The sequence below is a fragment of the Schistocerca serialis genome, chromosome 4 (genome assembly GCF_023864345.2).
Source record: "Schistocerca serialis cubense isolate TAMUIC-IGC-003099 chromosome 4, iqSchSeri2.2, whole genome shotgun sequence".
Classification (NCBI taxonomy): Eukaryota; Metazoa; Arthropoda; class Insecta; order Orthoptera; family Acrididae; genus Schistocerca; species Schistocerca serialis.
The window spans coordinates 360,295,266-360,312,820 of record NC_064641.1 but is presented as its reverse complement, the minus strand read 5'-3'; the positions used below and the strand labels follow the sequence as shown (position 1 = coordinate 360,312,820).

The 17,555-nt window shown below is 41.4% G+C and overlaps 1 protein-coding gene across 1 annotated transcript in view; it reads left to right on the top strand.

Moving 5' to 3' along the window:
- The window catches only part of LOC126474460 (uncharacterized), a 159,828-nt gene that overhangs the window by 92,636 nt on the left and 49,637 nt on the right, over window positions 1-17,555 (top strand). The window lies entirely within an intron of this gene.

Here is a 17,555-nt window from a genome sequence, read left to right as displayed (position 1 = left end):
ATATTATGAGGTCTGTGGACTGTGGAGACCTGGGAGATATATCGTCTGAATGTCCAGCAGACCACAACTGGACAATAGCAGGTGTACTGTGAGCGGAACGATCACCACGGTAAGGCATCTACTGAGTAAAACAGAGTTTCGAACATGGAATACATCTAGCTTTCAAATATGTACACATAATATCTAGCAGTGAGGCTAACTTGCAGTGTTGTGATATTGCTGGTGGGTAAAACCGTGTGTCAGTATGTAGGTACCGCTGTGAGTTGCCTTAGGCATGGGGCCGGGTGGTTAGCAAAGGTCAGTGAACTCGACTTGTACACTCAAGCTTTTGAAATTTCCCAATAGATTAAGACTGCGTGTCATATCTGGACTCGATCCCAGAAGCTTGTGTTTCGCGGGTACCTCGGGGTGCTCTTACCGACTGAGTAATCCAGGCACGACACATGAACTGCCCTCACTCATTTACTACTGTTAGTACCTTTCTGTTACTTCCCAAAGATCACATAAGTTCTCCTACATAGCCTACAGGATATGCACTCCTGGAGGGAAGGTTATTCCGGGGAAATGAAATAATCACAGTCGAAGTACCAGGTGGTTGTAATCAAAGTGTACCTACTCAGGGAGATCTATTGTGGACTGTTATTATCGTAATGCATTAAACGAAACGGGTTTACGCTATAAGAAAAATTAGTTGCAATTTTGGCCACCAGATGCAAATCTAGCTCTTTACAGCATCTCATCGACGTCTCCGGTGCTCATATTTGAACAAATAGTGCAAGTGGCAGTTAATAATAAAAAATCCACATCATGCCCTTCTCACTTGTTTGACGTTTTCTGCGCAACCCCTTTCCTGATCCATTACATATTGAAACATTTCAAAACGTGTTTCTTGCATTCACAGCGCCAGATTTTCATCTGGTGGCCAAAATTGGAACTATTTTTTTTCAGCTTAAGTCGGTTCCGCATTAACGCATTCGAATATCTACCAATTTTCGCTGCCTTATGATGATTACAGCCCACACTGGATCTCTATGAGTAGCCGCACTTTAATTATAAGCATCCGGTACTAGTAGAAGCAAACCAGCGAGGGCGGTTCGCGAGACGTTCCTGGATGCCTAATAGATAAGAGCATTGCCCGTGAGAGGCCGAAGTTCCAAGTTTGAGTCCTACGAGGTTTCAAGACAAAGCATATTGCGCTGGAGATACATTCTAAAGACTAATTTTTGTTGGAAGTAATTTGAAAAACTGTTGAAGGATAAGATTTTTAGTGGTTTGCAGATTTCAGTACGGTCAGAAATATTTATCTTACATCATGCATGTGAGAACTGTGACAGGGAAGGCGAATGGTCGACTTCGGTTTATTGGGAGAATTTTAGGAAAGAGTGGCTCACCTGTAAAGGGGACTGCATATAGGACGCTGGTGCGACTCGTTCTTGAATACTGCTCTAGTGTTTAGGATCCGTACGACGTCGGATTAGAGGAAGACATCGAAGCAATTCAGAGACGGGCTGCTACATTTGTTACCAGTAGGTTCGAGCAACACGTAAGTGTTACGGAGATGCTTCTGGAACTCAAAAGGAAATCTCTGGTGGGAAAGCGACGTTCTTTCCGAGAAACTTTGTTGATAAAATTTAGAGAACCGCGATTTGAAGGTGATTACCGAACGTTTCTACTACCGTCAACGTACATTGCGCGTAAGGACCACGAAGATAAGATACGAGAAATTAGGGCTCATACAGACACATAAAGACAAACGTTTTTCCCTCGCTCTATTTTCGAGTGGAACAGAAAAGGAAATGACTATTAGTGGTACAGGGTACACTCTGCCACGCACCATACGATGGTTTCCACAATATCTATGTAGATGTAGACGTAGATTCCCTTCTCACTGTTTTTACCAATATGGCAATGTGGAACATTTAGATTTAGCTCTTACAATACTTACTCACCTGTTGCTACACCACTTATTAGGTCTCACAAGAAGACAGCGCCCATTCGTCATCACCGATTTCATCCAAATTTGTGATATACATAGCACTTGACCAGAAATGAAAGTGACAGAAGTGGGACTTCAGATTGTCAAGTAGTTAGAAAAAAAATAGCACTTTTGGAGTCCATGAGGCATAGTTTCAAGGTAGTGGTTGGCGCGGCGGAAAGATTACAGAGCGTTTATCAGTGGGTTATGAGATCAAGTCACTAAGCGGCAATGCATTTTGCATTTTCAGTTTTTGCGTTACTTACACTGCAAATAAACCGAAATAATTCTCAGTATATTGTATTTCTTAATATTTTCGTAGAAGGAAAAGTAAAGGAAAACCTAGGATTGTAAATAAATTTCCAGGAAGAGTTTGTAAGGCGTATACGAGAAGTTCGTATATAAAATTGGATACTTTTATTATTTTACAGTTGTTGATTTACACATGCTGGGGTGATATTCATCGTAAAAGCAGCGGAAGCAGTAATTTCCTCGGCATCTTTCATACGTTACAAACGCCGCGTTTATATAATTACTTGGTTGATTTAAAGTTTCTATACGAAAACATACTTGGAGTCCATTCATAAGAGATTCTCTCTCATCACATAGTTTGACAGAAAATCACACGTAACGCATCATTTCCCTCGTAATGTATAGTGGAACGTATTTTGATGGCGTCTTCTCGGTATGTGATTTCTTTTGCTCTCTCGATGACGTAAGAGTAGTTTTGAAGCTTTCTGAACGAATTGCTTTGCTGACGATAAAATTGGACGTCCCAGGATTGCACTAGCGGTGTGCGTGTGGGGGCTGTGGGGAGATGGAAGGGAAGGGGGGGGGGGTGAAAATTACTATAATATTGTATGACAGTAATCTTTTTTCATCCTGAAACATCTAGGAAGAAAGTTGTTACCTACACGTAGAGTTTCATCACATAGGGTACATCATAATGAGCATTATCTCGGTTTATTTGCAGTGTAAATAACGTAAAAACTGAAAATAAAACGACGTTCCCGGAAAGGCCTTAATCTCACGACCCTCAGATTACCGTACACGGCAGATTGCCAAGCCGTGCGCCAGGGTTAGATTCCCATCCTGGGCGGAGATTTTCTCCGTTCAGGAACTCGGTATTGTCCTTGCTTTCATATCGTCATTACTGACATTCCACTGTTGAGTTAGCTGAATGGGCACCTCTCGAAAGCCAAGAAACTGAATAAAATAAAATATATGGCTAGTGATTCTATGAAACGTCCCCTTAGAAAAATTATACATGACTGTGCTTAAACTGACACACAATATTTTTTAGCGCAACGGAATCTGACTTTCAGTAATCCCTACAAAAGAATGGTCCTCACTAACATTAACCTATACCTTTCACAAATCACTTACCTCACAAAAATATTCATTACTCGAACTACTGCAATACAGCGAGCGCCAATACTGCCAGCTAAATCCAGGGTTCGATTCCCGGCGGGGTCGGGGATTTTCTCTGCCTCGTGCTGACTGGGTGTTGTGTGATGTCCTTAGGTTAGTTAGGTTTAAGTATTTCTAAGTTCTAGGGGACTGATGACCATAGATATTAAGTCCCATAGTGCTCAGAGCCATTTGAACCATTTTTTTGCCAGCTAAATAAAAACTACTGAAGGCACTAACTACTGATAGGCATAGTTAGCAAATGAAAGATTTTGATAGAAAAGAAACAATGTATTTACCTTAATAGTGTTCAAAAGTCATAATACATATAGCAGTTCATGGCATCCAGTCTTACAAATTTACTGTCTCTGATGGACACACGTCCAGATCATCCGCTCTCAAAACTCTGCCATCTCTCTCCCCACATCCACCACTGCTGGCGGCTCACCTCTAACTGCGCAACGCTACGTGCTGTTAACATCCAGCTGCCCAACACTACAATGTCAGACAACAATGCAAACTAGCCACAGACTGCACACAGCACAGCCAGTGATTTTCATATAGAGCGCTACGTGGTGTTACCATATAAAAACCTAGACAGCCTACTTACACCTCATCCGACCAGCGCCAAAAATGCTACGTTTTTTTCTAAACGCTTGTCCATCTGGAGCTGCCACTTCTGTCACATTCATTTCTGTCCAATCCCTACACACAGCATACATCTGGAGGAAATCGGTCATGACGAGCTGACGCGGTATCTTTGTCAGTGCTCCGATGACTGCCTTACATCTCGTTCTATGTGATACGTATGATAAAAAAAATGGCACTATGGTCATAGACCTTCACAACAGCATCCTGCACTGGCCTGTGTCATCGCTATACACCAAATGGGATTAATATTGATCACAGCGGAGAGTCGTCCACCTAACGCACTTCCACGTGTAAAGTTATACTGGTCTTCTGATAACATGTTCCAATCTGTGAAATAATTGATTCATGTTCCAGTACAAATGGCTCTGAGCACTATGCGACTTAACTTCTGAGGTCATCAGTCACCTAGAACTTAGAACTAATTAAACCTAACTAACCTAAGGACATCACACACATCCATGTCCGAGGCAGAATTCGAACCTGCGACCGTAGCGGTCGCTCGGCTCCGGACTGTAGCGCCTAAAACCGCACGGCCACTCCGGCCGGCCCCCAGTACAAATATTAGTGAATATTAGATGGCGATTTTCGAAGACTATATCAACTGTTAGGAGTTGAATATAATCCCAGGAGCGCTCACTGTACTTAGCATGAAGTTCGAAACATAGCGCATGCTTCAATGTGAGATGCTTTTAATAATTTCCACAACTAAACTCTGTCTAAGAATCTGGCAGAAAACCCAAAGAGATTCTCGTCATATATAAAGCACACCAGTGGCAAGACGCAGTCAATACCTTCACTGCGCGATAACAACGGTGAAGTCACTGATGACAGTGCCACCAAAGCAGAGTTATTAAACACGGTTTTCCGAAACTCCTTCACCAAAGAAGACGAAGTAAATATTCCTGAATTCCAATCAAGAACAACTGCGAAGATGTGAAACATAGAAGTAGATATCCTCGGTGTAGCAAAGCAACTTAAATCACTTAATAAAGGCAAGCCCTCCGGTCCAGATTGTATACCAGTCACGTTCCTTTCAGAGTATGCAGATGCAATAGCTCCATATTTAGCAATTATATACAAGCGCTCGCTCACAGAAAGTTCCGTACCTAAAGACTGGAAATTTGCTCAAGTCACACCAATACCCAAAAAGGGGAATAGGAGTAATCCGCCGAATTACAGGCCCATATTACTAACGTCGATTTGCAGTAGGGTTTTGGAACGTATACTGTATTCGAACATTATCAACTACCTCGAAGAAAAAGATTTACTGACACACAGCACGAGTTCAGAAAATATCGTTCTTGCGGAACACAACTTTCGACGCCGCTCCTCACAAGCGTCTTCTAAGCAAACTGTGTGCCTACGGAATATCGCCTCAGTTGCGCGACTGGAATCGTCATTTCCTGTCAGAAAGGTCACAGTTCATAGTAATACACGGAAAGTCATCGAGTAAAACAGAAGTAATATCCGGCGTTCCCCAAGGAAGTGCTATAGGCCCTCTATTGTTCGTGATCTATATTAATGACATAGGAGACAATCTGAGTAGCCTTCTTAGATTATTTGCAGAGGATGCTGTCATTTACCGTCTTGCAAAGTCATCAGATGACCAAAATGAATTGCAAAATTGATTTAGGTAAGATATCTGTATGGTGCGAAAAGTGGCAATTGACTCTGAATAAAGAAAAGTGTGAAGTTATTCACTTGAGTACCAAAAGAAATCCGCAAAATTCGATTACGCGATAAGTCACACAAATCTGAAGGCTGTATTTTCAACTAAATACTTAGTGATTACAATTACAAATAATCTAAACTGGAACGATCACATAGATAATGTTTTGGATAGAGCAAACCAAAGACTGCGATTCACTGGCAGAACACTTAGAAGGTGCAACAGATCTACTAAAGAGACTGCTTACACTACACTTGTTCGCCCTATTCTGGAGTATTGCTGTGCGGAGTGGAATCCGTATCAGGACCTACGGATGATATTGAAGAAGTTCAAAGAAGAGCGGCTTGTTTTGTATTATCGCGAAATAGGGGAGATAGTGCCACAGACATGATACGTGAATTGGAGCGGCAATCATTAAAACAAAGGCGTTTTTCGCTGCGACGGGATCTTCTCATGAAATTTCAGTCACCAATTTTCTCCTCAGATTGCAAAAATATTCTGTTGGTACCCACCTACATAGGGACAAATGATCATCATGATAAAATAAGAAAAATCAGGACTCGCATAGAAAAATGTAAGTGCTCGTTTTTCCCGCGCGGTCCGCAGCTCGTGGTCGTGCGGTAGCGTTCTCGCTTCCCGCGCACGGGTTCCCGGGTTCGATTCCCGGCGGGGTAGGGATTTTCTCTGCCTCGTGATGACTGGGTGTTGTGTGATGTCCTTAGGTTAGTTAGGTTTAAGTAGTTCTAACTTCTAGAGGACTGATGACCATAGATATTAAGTCCCATAGTGCTCAGAGCCATTTGAACCATTTTTTTCCCCACGCGCCGTTCGAGAGTAGAACGGTACAGAGACAACTTGGAAGTGGTTCACTGAATCCTCTGCCAGACATTTAATAGTGAATAGCAGAGTAATCACGTCATGTAAACGTAGATGTAGATAAAGAGGCTGACGTCGTGACTTCCCTTTGTTATACAATTAGTATCATATTCGAGCAACACGCAGTTCACCTGAGTATTCTAAACCTTCTTCGTGACACTGTAGAAACCCGACGAGGCCACCTACTGCTGCTGATGGCGCTGACCAAATTAACTTAATTGGTAATAGCTAAGAATATAGCTAATGCCTATTCACTTTTCTAAAAATTCAATCGTTCGTCCGTATAGCTGTTGCTTCTCGTTATTACAGATTTGATATGTTTCTTATTATTTCTCCTTGACATTACAAATTTTGTGTCAGTTAGCTTATTAATACAGATATAATAATTATTTGGTAAATTATATATCGAAATTTTCTGGCTAATAAAAGCTACCTGCCTGATTGGTACTCGAACTCTGTCCATTGACTCTCGCGATGAAAGCTTTTACCAACTGCAGGCAGTCCTCCCCGCCAACCGAAACTGTAAACTAATGTAGGTAAGCCATTTACTGAAATAATCTGCCTCCCACAAGTATAAGATTAGTAAAGAGTGCGAGAAAGTCTTTGGAACACTTGGAACGCTAAGCAGAAATATTGGTAGATTGAAACAGTAGAGCTACGTACAGGCTAAAGATGTGGGGCGGACCATTATGAGTGCGTAAGGAACTCAATTTCTGAAAGCATTTCCGGTTTAAGGGAACGCTCCTGATTGGGGTCCCAGTTCGAACCAAAGTTTTAAAATAGCATAAAGTATGCTATTTATATCAACAGAAAAGTTTTCATTCAGTATACTGTTTGCCTGAACAGTGTTGAGTTATAGTAATTTTGAGATTTTTGTCGTATGACAAAAAGTTCTGCAAGCACAGTTGAGAGTACTGTAGGAATGGACATAGAAAAGATGAAATTAAGAAAAGACGTAGAATTTGAGGAATGTTTTTATAAGTGGGTTTTAACAAGTGAAGCGAAAGTGTACCTCTTTCCGGGTCAATTATTAAAGATCATATTTCAGTTTGGTTTAAATGACAGCAATGTCTTTACGACCTCCCATAGATCGTTTTCAATGAGGATACGTCACCATGGAATTATCCAAATGAACATTGAAGGAGAAACTATGGTGATGGTGAACGATAGTTTCCTGGTGTTCTAAAGTCACAGTAGATGAAAATTAAAATTATCATTAAGTACATAGTCTAATTGTGATGAAAACGGCGCATTATTATCGACTGTTCCAACCAGAACTCTCGCTGTAAGACATTCTGAAAATAAGATGGATTTCAGAATTAGTAACGAAAGAATTACCCTTCCCTTTGCCGAAAATATAATGGATAGCCATAAGATGTAACCTTTTTGTATAGGCGACAGTGAAAAGCAGAGTTTTTCAAGTATGCAAATATATCATCGTTACAATTCACTTACACTCATTCAAAGAATGCTTGGATAACGTCTGACATCTTTACAAATTGCTTTCAAGAAGAATTTGATGCGTCGATGAGGAAGCCCCTGCGATCATCCATCTGCTCATGTGTTGTAGTCACAATATGGAAAAGTAAAATCTTTGTTATTGTCTAAAGAAACAATGGCATTAATTCAGCTACTGTATCAGGGCATCCAAGGGTCATTATCGCAGTGAGCTGTTCGGTTCAATAGTAAATTTAGATGAAGAAACGGAAATAGTCTTGAAATATGTAAATCCGAAGACTTGCTTGCGTATTCAGTAGACATTGGATGGTAAAGCATCAATTTCACCAGTATTACGAATGCTGGAACAATGCGACAGATGAATAACGTAAAGACATAGGTTTCAGTAGCAGTGATATCCAGTCTGCACGTGATATTCTGCGGTGCAACATTGATCTTGAAGATTTCAGAGATCATAGACGACAAAGATGTTACTGAGATTGGCAAATCGGTCGAAAATGATAAGAAGAAGAAGAAGAAATTGGTTGGTTGGTTCGGGGAAGGGGACCAAACAGCGAGGTCATCAGTCACATCGGATTAGGGAAGAGTGCGTAAGGTAGTCGGCCGTGCCCTTTCAAAGGAACCATCCCGGCATTTGCCTGAAGCGATTTAGGGACATCACGGAAAACCTAAATCAGGATGGCCGTCCTCCCGACTGCGAATCCAGTGTGCTAACCACTGCGCCACCTCGCTTGGTAGAAGAAGAGGAAAACACAGAACATGTTCCCAGTAAACGTGAAGTATTGGCTAATAGAACAGAATGATTGCGAGGGTACAGAGACAATGTGAAGCAAACCATACTCCGTTGCTGCACGTGATGCACGTAAAACAATATTCACAAAGGAAAATGCACGAAATGATCCACTGTAAAAGGCAACTGAATTCTTTAAAGCAGTGGAAAAATTAACCTTCAGTAGATTGCATACAGTGTTGCAAATAGTCATTTACTCTGTAGTGGACTTGCGCCATAGGGTGGTGGGGTTTCGGGTTCCGCTGGATAGGTCAGGAGTCCACTACACGCAGCAAGCGGCTACACGGGTAGCAGGGGTTGTGTGGCGTGGACTGGGCGGTTTTTTAGGTTAGATGGCCTCGGGCAAGTACAGAAAGGGCAACAGCCTGAAAGGGTGCGGGGCAAAGTCAGGACATGCGGGGACCAAGCAGCAATCGGTATTGTAATTGTAAACTGTCGAAGCTGCATTGGTAAAGTACCGGACCATCAAGCGCTGATAGAAAGCACCGAAGCTGAAATCGTTACAGATACAGAAAGATGGCTGAAGCCAGAGATAAATTCTGCTGAAATTTTTGCAAAGGCGCAGACGGTGTTTAGAAAGGATAGATTGCATGCAACCGGTGGTGGCGTGTTTGTCGCTGTTAGTAGTAGTTTATCCTGTAGTGAAGTAGAAGTGGATAGTTCCTGTGAATTATTATGGGTGGAGGTTACACTCAACAACCGAACTAGGTTAATAATTGGCTCCTTTTACCGACCTCCCGACTCAGCAGCATTAGTAGCAAAACAACTGAGAGAAAAATTGGAATACAAATTTTCTCAGCATGTTATAGTCTTAGGTGGAGATTTCAATTTACCAGATATAGACTGGGACCCTCAGATGTTTAGGACGGGTGGTAGGGACAGAGCATCGAGTGACATTATACTGAGTGCACTATCCGAAAATTACCTCGAGCAATTAAACAGAGAACCGACTCGTGGAGATAACATCTTGGACCTACTGATAACAAACAGACCCGAACTTTTCGACTCTGTATGTGCAGAACAGGGAATCAGTGATCATAAGGCCGTTGCAGTATCCCTGAATATGGACGTTAATAGGAATATAAAAAAAGGGAGGAAGGTTTATCCGTTTAGCAAGAGTAATAGAAGGCAGATTTTAGACTACCTAACAGATCAAAACGAAAATTTCTGTTCCGACACTGACAATGTTGAGTGTTTATGGAAAAAGTTCAAGGCAACCGTAAAATGCGTTTTAGACAGGTACGTGCCGAGTAAAACTGTGAGGGACGGGAAAAACCCACCGTGGTTCAACAACAAAGTTAGAAAACTACTGCGAAAGCAAAGAGAGCTTGACTCCAAGTTTAAAAGCAGCCAAAACCTCTCAGACAAACAGAAGCTAAACGATGTCAAAGTTAGCGTAAGAGGGCTATGCGTGAAGCGTTCAGTGAATTCGAAAGTAAAATTCTATGTACCGACTTGACAGAAAATCCTAGGAAGTTCTGGTCTTACGTTAAATCAGTAAGTGGCTCGAAACAGCATATCCAGACACTCCGGGATGATGATGGCATTAAAACAGAGGATGACAAGCGTAAAGCTGAAATACTAAACACCTTTTTCCAAAGCTGTTTCACAGAGGAAGACCGCACTGCAGTTCCTTCTCTGAATCCTCGCACAAACGAAAAAATGGCTGACATCGAAATAAATGTCCAAGGAATAGAAAAGCAACTGGAATCACTCAACAGGGGAAAGTCCACTGGACCTGACGGGATACCTATTCGATTCTACACAGAGTACGCGAAAGAACTTGCCCCCCTTCTAACAGCCGTGTACCGCAAGTCTCTAGAGGAACGGAAGGTTCCAAATGATTGGAAAAGAGCACAGGTAGTCCCAGTCTTCAAGAAGGGTCGTCGAGCAGATGCGCAAAACTATAGACCTATATCTCTGACGTCGATCTGTTGTAGAATTTTAGAACATGTTTTTTGCTCGAGTATCATGTCGTTTTTGGAAACCCAGAATCTACTCTGTAGGAATCAACATGGATTCCGGAAACAGCGATCGTGTGAGACCCAACTCGCTTTATTTGTTCATGAGACCCAGAAAATATTAGATACAGGTTCCCAGGTAGATGCCACTTTCCTTGACTTCCGGAAGGCGTTCGATACAGTTCCGCAATGTCGCTTGATAAACAAAGTAAGAGCCTACGGATTATCAGACCAGCTGTGTTGCTGGATTGAAGAGTTTTTAGCAAACAGAACACAGCATTTTGTTATCAATGGAGAGACGTCTACAGTCGTTAAAGTAACCTCTGGCGTGCCACAGGGGAGTGTTATGGGACCATTGCTTTTCACAATATACATAAATGACCTAGTAGATAGTGTCGGAAGTTCCATGCGGCTTTTCGCGAATGATGCTGTAGTATACAGAGAAGTTGCAGCATTAGAAAATTGTAGCGAAATGCAGGAAGATCTGCAGCGGATAGGCTCTTGGTGCAGGGAGTGGCAACTGATCCTTAACATAGATAAATGTAATGTATTGCGAATACATTGAAAGAAGGATCCTTTATTGTATGATTATATGATAGTGGAACAAACACTGGTAGCAGTTACTTCTGTAAAATATCTGGGAGTATGCGTGCGGAACGATTTGAAGTGGAATGATCAAATAAAATTAATTGTTGGTAAGGCGGGTACCAGATTGCGATTCACTGGGAGAGTCCTTAGAAAATGTAGTCCATCAACAAAGGAGGTGGCTTACAAAACACTCGTTCGACTTATACTTGAGTATTGCTCATTAGTGTGGGATCCGTACCAGATCGGGTTGACGGAGGAGATAGAGAAGATCCAAAGAAGAGCGGCGCGTTTCGTCACAGGGTTATTTGGTAACCGTGATAGCGTCACGGAGATGTTTAGCAAACTCAAGTGGCAGACTCTGCAAGAGAGGCGCTCTGCATCGCGGTGTAGCTTGCTGTACAGGTTTAGAGAGGGTGCGTTTCTGGATGAGGTATCGAATATGTTGCTTCCCCCTACTTATACCTCGCGAGGAGATAACGAATGTAAAATTAGAGAGATTCGAGCGCGCACGGAGGCTTTCAGACAGTCCTTTTTCCCGCGAACCATACGCGACTGGAACAGAAAAGGGAGGTAATGACAGTGGCACGTAAAGTGCCCTCCGCCACACACCGTTGGGTGGCTTGCGGAGTATAAATGTAGATGTAGATGTAGTGTATTTTATACACCCTAGTGCAGTATATTATTTTATTTGGAACTACTGTAGTACTAATGTTTGTCTTGAGTGAAGTCTGTCAAATTACTGTATTTTTATGTAATTAAATGTTTTGCTTATAACGTTCTCTAAGGTTAAATACTGTATAATGTACAGCGTGTGCCAGGAGGAATTGTTAGTATTCAGGGATATGACAGGAACGATTATTTGAAGCAAAGAATTCCCGAATGGTTAACGAGACAGAACACACTTAATGTACATTATTATTAATAATCTGTATTATCAATAAGTTGTCAGGTTTCCACACGTACAAGAGTTAGGAAATATTGCAACATGCGTTTAACGAAGTATCAGTTGTCAGGTTTACACATGTACAAGAGTTAGGAAATAGTGCAACGTGCGTTTCACAAAGTATCTGTTTAAAAATACGTATTTTTAACATTGTTACCTCAAAGCATTATGGTACACGTAGAATTACAGCTATCGCACACTTCACAATAAATTTTGAAATATCCCACAGACAGCTTCAATGTATTTGTGCACTCTTGGCAGAAATATTATGTTCTTTGTGTGAGTGCCTCTGCACGCTCCCTAATGAGGGCAGCAACGACCATGGTGCGACCAAGCAGCTAACCTCTCATATTTACCTTTCATTTACAACTCAGACTGCATCCAATGCCATGAAAAAAAATCTGATGGCGTAAAGTCGTGCGATCTTTGTGGCCAGATTGCATTACCACGACCAATCCAGGGATTAGGATAAAACACGTAGATGCACGAAACTAGACAAAAAAATGTGCATTTAATTTGTAGTATAGCGAAAACCATTTCAAAAGGGCGTAGGTCCATATGAAGACTTTCCTCTTTTTTTTTGTAAAATTTTTATTTCCTAAAAGAAAAGCACAACCTGGTTTCTGGACCTGTGTTCCTTGTTCACGTACATGTAAAAGTGAGTCCATAAAATTTGGGTAAAAGACGGCAAATTAGATTAAAACAGTTCATCCCTGCGAGTAGTGCACTCACTTACGTTGAAGCTACATGGCCTCCCTCACTGGCATTTCAACTTTGGTGCGTGCGTGGCACGGGCCTTATGGGCATGTGTGCAGCACTGTGTTTGGAAGAACACCGCGTATCTAACTTCATACAGATCCATGTTTGCTTTGTCCTCAAGCTCGGACCACTCTCGTGTTCTGTGAGGCGCTCCCCTGGCAGGTCTAGGAACTCAGAGTGTGTTCTGGAATTTAACCTAATTTAACCTCTGTTATTCGATGTTTATGGACTCATATTTTATGTGCATGGAGTATCCCTTCAAGTTTTTAACTCATAAAACAGGTGCTCAGTATGGGCACCGTTTGTTATGCGGCAAGAGTCAATATGTGTACGCAGTTCACTGCAGTTGCTGCTGCTGCAGCTGCTACAACCGCTTTGGAAACTTGTTAATTGGGTTGCTTATCTCCAAGCGTGAACTAATTGGTTGCGATAGTACGGAGTTACGTGTCCGGACACGCCTCCATCTCATGACGCGCTCAGCAGCTACACCTGGAAGTGCATTATGAATCTCAACTTGGAGAGATACTCTATCCACTGATACGTGTCATTTTCCTGTATGTCTTGCAGTTTTCGCGCAGTCTCCTGGAACCTAAATGGTATTTATGAACTGCCTTGTATATAAAATCAATATGAGTGCTGCAAAATTGCTTGTAACATTCCCTAGGCTGATGTACCACTTTGTAACATCTCCTCTGCAGAATGACAAACCCTAACTTATAACGTACTGGACATCTTGGACTGTCTGGTATCGTAAGCGGTAGATTTGCTGGGGTCCGTGGCAAGTCACCTTTGTGACTTATCTGCGCGGTGGTGGCGTAGTCAGCCTCAACACTTTCTCGACCTTACCTGCAGTTCAACCGCTCGTACGTTATTCGGCGCTCTGTGGATTCTGGACTTAGCAAATACGTAGAACTAAGGTTTTGGAGAGGAATTCTGGTGCTACCAAATACTGCAACACAGCTCTGATAAAAGCAATTATATTCTAGAGACACGTTGGCCTCAAAATCCTTTGATACCATTTATTACAAAGAAGTTGTAAAATCGTAGTTTGCACCCCAGAATCCAGCCACCTCGCTTGGTAGAAGAAGAGGAAAACACAGAAAATGTTCCCAGTAAACGTGAAGTATTGGCTATTAAGTGGGTTTCAGACCACTATCGGATACCAATTGTATTTGGTTGTTGTCTCAATCAGGCTAATCCCAATTGTGATCATATTAATGTAATTCACTCAGCTGCCACGTTGGTCTTTTAGTGCACAAGGCCAGGACCTTGTATTACCGGATGCCATGGAACTCAGTCTTTACTTACACTTGATACCCCACAGCAGCTGACTTACTGTGTTCAATGGCTGTCGAGTTGCTGCCTGCACTAAGCTCTGCTCAATTTACTATTTGCGTCTATACCTCAGTAATTGACACATATTAAGATAAACATTCATTCACAGTCAAAATAACTTCACTACCTATGCGAACGTTAGTTTGTCACGGTCTTAAGCAGATTTAGCAAAAAGGCTAAGCTTAGATGGTAATCTTGCGGAAGTGCAGCTGCCGGCCATCCGTACTGCTTCCCGGTCTAGCTGCTAGTCCTCAACAATGGGGAGCTGTGCGCTCCTTCTCCCGCACTAAACCGCTTGGACCGTCAGCCACCATCTCAGCCATTAAAACGGACACATTTTACCTTATGCTTTGCCTTTGCTTTCTGTGCAAATACACTTTCGATTTACACTCTTCTGCAAATTTTACTCTGTCCCTTTGCTCTAATTTAAAGTTTTTTCAAACGAACTACTTTTTACCCTTCGACAGCCTCTGGTTGGACCAGTCCACCTTCTCCATCCCCAAGGGGTGTCCGACTGTGAATGCTGTGTCGTATTAAGCTACCCCTGGTTTTTCTGTGTCCTTCCGCCTTCACATTCTTGCAAGTCACGGTTCTGGCCTACCGCCCCCGACTCGGCTCTTATCGTAATGCTTCGGCACGCTACTTCCGCTCTGGTCGTCCGTCTGTCTGCCATCCTGCTGCATTCTAATCGGTGCTTGCTTAATTAAAAAGGCTGGAACTTTAGTTTTATTGGCTGTACCACAACCGGGTTTCTTTCTGAAGCCACCTCATATTTTTGGATATCACATGAATTTCTTAAAACTATTGCTTAACTGAAGTGTGGTCATTCTTGCGCAGCACTTTGTCATGTTTCATGCTGAATTGGTCACTAAATGAAATGCCACTAGTTAAAAACCAATGTCTTTATTTGACGCGCTTCGAAAGATATCCATCATCAGATAGTCTGGAAACCAAAACCCAAATGTCAAAAAATATACAAAGGTATATAGAGCAACATGACAGAAGTACAAGCATTACAAAGTTTCGTCATATTGAGAGTTGACATACACATCATGATCATCTAGGCGTTAAGATGTACAAAGGCACGTTGCAATTGATACAACTGTCATGACAGACTAATTTCGAAACTACATCATGCTTTCTAGGTAAGCATTTTATGCTACCAGAGGGCGGTCAAGTATACATAGGTGGTGCCGCGTAGCGGCGAAAACAGAATAATAAATTTTATTTTATTTACATAAAAATTAATGAATTTAAAACACAACTTTCCAAGAATTATACAAAGCAAGAAAGTTAAACAACACGCCGTAAAACAATTTTTACATTGGTATAAAATGCCATCAATAGAACAGAGGTATATAACAATATCCATCGGGTATATAAACCAATTATATAAAATCAAAATAATGTACAAATGACGTATTAAAAAAAAGTGTGAGCCATTCTACATACTGATATACAAAATATATGAAATTCCAATGTAAAAAAGAAAAAGAAAAAAAGAACAAAGCAGTTGTGGAATACAAGATACACAAGAGCAAGTAATGGAACTAGTACCATTGAAAGATACTAAAATAAATCAAGAGGAAGATAAATTCCATAAAATAATGTAACGGATCTCCAGGAATACAAGGTAGTGTGAAGCGCATAATAATGCTTTGGAAATGCATAAAAGTTAACAGATCAAATTGTTATAATAAATAAGCAAAAAAGTTTTTTTTAATTTTGTCAGGGACTCAAACCCTGTATGTACAACGAAACGTAAAAATGAGACATACATAGAATTAGAGCAATAGCTCCCACACTCACAGGAAAGGGGATGGAGATCGAACAAGTAAGAACATTAAAATAAGCTATAAAGAAATGCTGCACGTAATACAGAAAAAGTGGTCCACGTGCTTAGCTGGGTTGTAACATGAACGCCGTCCATACGGGCGGGTTGGATTCTATTCCCGGCCTGGTTGGAGATGTTCTCTGCTCGGGGACCGGGTGTTGCGTTGTCCTCATCATCATTTCATCCTCATCACCGACGTGCAAGTCGCCCAATGTGGCGTCGAATGAAATAAGACTTGCACTTCGCTGCCGAACTTCCCCGCATGGGGCCTCCTGGCCAACAATGCCATTTGCTCATTTTCATAGAAAAAGTAAAAACAACTCATTAAGGAGTAAATGAAATGCAAAATAACTTTGACTGCCAAAGCCGTCAGGTTCTTAAACCCTCAAGAAAAATACATATCAAAAAAAGTGTGCGCAGTAACAATATATTTGTCTAAAATAACATAAACCAAAAAGAATAGTACAAAACTAAGGTAGAATGAAGGAAAGTGTCGCAAGTACACACAAAAAATATTTGTATTTTTCATAAGTAATAAGATACGACAAAAATGAAGGGTATAACGACCAACTGCATGACTGAATACATATGTGGAGTAGGGTAGAGCTGGTGGGAAACACACAGAATTACAAGTATAGTGTTTCCTCAAATATTTAAGGAGCCACTGGTGTCTTGAAGACAGCTGTTCATTCAGTACTGAAGATGGATCACGCGATTGGTGTATAAAATCTTCTAACTCTTCAAATACCAAACCTACGCCCTTTTGGTTCGACATGAAGTGTCTTAAGACCCGTGTCTATGGGAAACACGAGTTGTCTCTCACGTGCTAAATGACACCCAAGTGCGGAATTATTTTTATATTTATTATTACACCCTCCATCTGCTTTGTATTCCTGGGACTTTGCTACATTATTCTTGTATTTCGCATATCTCTTCATTTATTTTAGTATCTTTCAATGGTATTAGTTCTATTACCTGATCCTGTGAGTGCTTGTATTCATGTTGTATACCACGAGTGCTTTTTCTTCTGGTTAACATTCGAATTTCGTATATTTTGTGTATTAGTATGAAGGATCGTACACACTTTTTGTCAGTACGTCTTTTGTGCATGATTTTGATTTTGTTTAATTGATTTGTATACCTGATGCATATTACACTCCTGGAAATTGAAATAAGAACACCGTGAATTCATTGTCCCAGGAAGGGGAAACTTTATTGACACATTCCTGGGGTCAGATACATCACATGATCACACTGACAGAACCACAGGCACATAGACACAGGCAACAGAGCATGCACAATGTCG